A 3,350-nucleotide genomic window follows, 5' to 3' on the forward strand; every position below is an offset into this window, starting at 1 on the left:
AGAATATTGGAATAAATATATATATATATATGTTATCTTATTAGTAATGTTTGTTTCTTGAATTTAGGTTATAGTATACATATTTACTACTTTTTCTTCATTGTTTCTTCAAATTCCACAAGAGAAGTATTGGCTTCTTTATAGACTGCAGTATTTTTCAAAAAATACAGAACACACACTCCCCCCACCCCCCAAAAAATACAAACGTAAAATAACCTATTTAAAAAATTCAGATTATTTGATTTTACTCTGTTGTTTGAATTTTTTTAACAGTATGTGTAATTCCTTATAAATAAAAATTTTGAAAAATGCTAGCCAGATGAGTTATTAAATAATAAAAAGATAATTGAAAAACTTAGGCAAACTTCACAAGGAAATACAAAACTGCAATTTAGTATAACACTTTCGAACAAAACTGCAATTTAGTATTATAATATATAAAGTTGAAAAAAAGGAGGACTAAATCCTCACACCACATCTCTATTTTAACTGAAGCTTGAAAGTTACAATAAATTTAGAAAAAATTCCATAAATTTTCATCATAAAACCAAAATTGTTTGGATTTTTTTAAAAAAACTTATCATTTAAAATGGGTTCATGCACTTTGAAGTTAAGTTATCATCCTCGAATTCCTAGTTGTGCTAAAAATGTGGCTAATTAGTAATATTACAAATGGGCTCTTTAGAAACCAAATTAACAAACTTGCAACGAAAAACCAACATTGTTTGACATCAAATTTTGTCTACGTCATTGTTTAAAATCATGCCAAAAATTCTTTAATACTAATTTAAATTATGAAATAACTTCTCAGATTGTTAGCTCTGAGTGAAAATCAGAAAATTTAATAAAATTTCAACCTTTCAAGAGAAAATTTAGAAATTAATTTAACAATTAATTTTGCATCACCGAATCTAAATTTTTTGGAGCTCAACTAGTTTTCAAGGATCATTCTTTACAGTTGCTCAATACAAAAACGTAATTCTGTAATTAAAATCATATAATAAAATTTTTAAGTTGATTTAAAACTATGTTTCATTCGAATTTGAAAGCTTTAGGTGAAAATAAGAATGAACTTTAAGTTTACAAGGGACACTTTAGAAATTAATCTAATAAATAAGGTGAAACCAACATTTTTGAGCATATTTAATTTTTTTTAAAGGAGTCATTGTTTAAAAGAATCATTGCTTAAAATAGGGATAATACTTAGAAGTTTAGTTGTAACATTTTATAATAATGGCAATTTGATATATTTTGTTTTAGGGAGAAGTTATTTAACTCTACTTCTCGAGAAATTTAGAGAAAGTAGATTTTAATATTGTCAAAACTAATCAATCAACACATTTAAAGCCAATCCTTCAAACCTTTAAGATTATGTTTTGTGCTTGAAAATCTGATAATTACATCAAACGTTATTGAGGTGTTTACTTTTTTTTTTCTGAGTTGATGAATTTAAAAAAGTCTTATTTTTAAAAATTTGAACTCTCACAAACTATTCAATTCGTAAACTATTACGTATTTTGCCATTTCAACTTTTGTATTTTGTCATTTTAAATTCAAAATGATGTAAAAATTTGAATATTTTGCAATTCAAATCTTTAATAAATATTTTAAAACGTTCTATTATTAAATATTTTAATAAAAGAGAATCAATAATTATTAGAATTTAATTTTTAAATGGATCTAAGCTTTGCATAAAAGAATTTTATAACTGTTTGCAAATGTTTTTCGATTCGCTTTAAAAGTTATCGAGATGTAGCGAAATATGCAAAACGTGGAATTAAGGGACTTAAGTTTACGACTGCTTTCCTGTTTAACCAGTCGGACCATAAGTTCCAGATTTTGGTACCCTCATATTTAGAGGGTCAAGAATTCCAATCCATCGAAACGAAGATTTGTTTATTCAGAGACAGCATTTTTATGCCTGATTTTGTAACTTAAAATATCGTCCGCATTAGCATATGTAAGAACGAACCATTAAGATTATTATCGAACCATTAAGGGCAAACCATTAAGATCCGTTTATTAGATTAAAAGTTATTTCCTGTGTTCGGTTTTTTTTCAAAATTTTGCGTACTGCCTAGTAATTTTTTAACATATAACGAACACTTTTGTGCCTGGGTATTAATGGGTTTTGGTTACAGCAAAATTCAAACGATATTATGATTAAAAAGTTCCAAAATTTCTCGCAGAATAAATGACAAAATGGATAGTTGTAAAAGAAATTTCCTAAAATTTTGCATTAGATTTTACAGACTTCTTAAATTTAAATTATTTTATTCTTAATATATATTTATATATTTTAAAACTTCCTCTCAAGGTCTCAAGTATAGTTTTTCAAGTTAAGAAAGTAATTGAAAGTACGTTTCGATTTTCAAATAAGACAAAAGATCAATTTTACGGACCAACAGAACCTTTTCTTTTGCTTAAGATACAAAAATAAAAGGGTAAGAACATCCATTTAAGGAAATGCTCGAAATATTTTTTCCTTGGGTTACGATGGGGGATATAGATTTTCTAACCAACATGATAAAAAAAAATCTTTCAATGTGAAATCGAGACAAGTAGAGTTTGCGGCAGTCTACGACATCGATTTTCTATTGATTTCACTGTCAGATTATCTATGGTATTATTATTATCATTGGTTAGGCTGAAGTTTGAAACTGAGTGTTTTTAAAAGTGCTCTAGAGAAAAAAAAAGAAAAGATTTTCAATTAAAAGTACTTTTATCTTTTACGGCAGGGCAGGATATCAAAACTTTGACTTCGAGTGGTTTTCATCAGGAAGTCAAAAGGAATTTTTCGATACTTTTTAAAAAATGTTATTAGATATTTTTTAAATATTTATCCTTTTCATCGTGCTTTGTCTTTTCGTTTAATTTTAAAACAATGCACAAATTATCTAAGATAATACTTTTAGAACAGAATATTAAATAAATAGTTTTTCCCTTATTTACTAACTAATTAAGGCTAACGTTAAGCGAATGAGTATGAATAATATTTTTTTACTGCTTCATTTATAATCGAATTCTTTTTAATTAATATTATTGTAATTCGCGATCGCAATGCTCGAGTACGCCGTCTAGCGGGAGCCTGTAAATATCAGACATTAATTTATCACGTTTTTATTTAGTTCCATCAAAATCATCGACTGAATCAGACGCCATTTTTTTGCAGCAAATAAGAAACAAAATTTCCCTAAGGAAAAGGCCGAAGAACTTGAAAAAAATCTCCAGAATATTAGTAAATCTTTCAGGAACAGAACACGCCAAACATTTGAAGAAAAATTCCTCAATAATTTTTAATTTCTATTATCAACAAACTTGCAACTGATGACTTCCGATTTCGGATACTG

At 27.0% G+C, this 3,350-nt stretch overlaps 1 protein-coding gene across 1 annotated transcript in view; it reads left to right on the forward strand.

Moving 5' to 3' along the window:
- Positions 1-3,350, forward strand: part of LOC122268844 (protein FAM133A-like) — a 20,815-nt gene that overhangs the window by 10,176 nt on the left and 7,289 nt on the right. The gene's annotated exons all lie outside the window — the stretch shown is intronic.

This window comes from Parasteatoda tepidariorum, chromosome 3 (assembly GCF_043381705.1).
Source record: "Parasteatoda tepidariorum isolate YZ-2023 chromosome 3, CAS_Ptep_4.0, whole genome shotgun sequence".
NCBI lineage: Eukaryota > Metazoa > Arthropoda > Arachnida > Araneae > Theridiidae > Parasteatoda > Parasteatoda tepidariorum.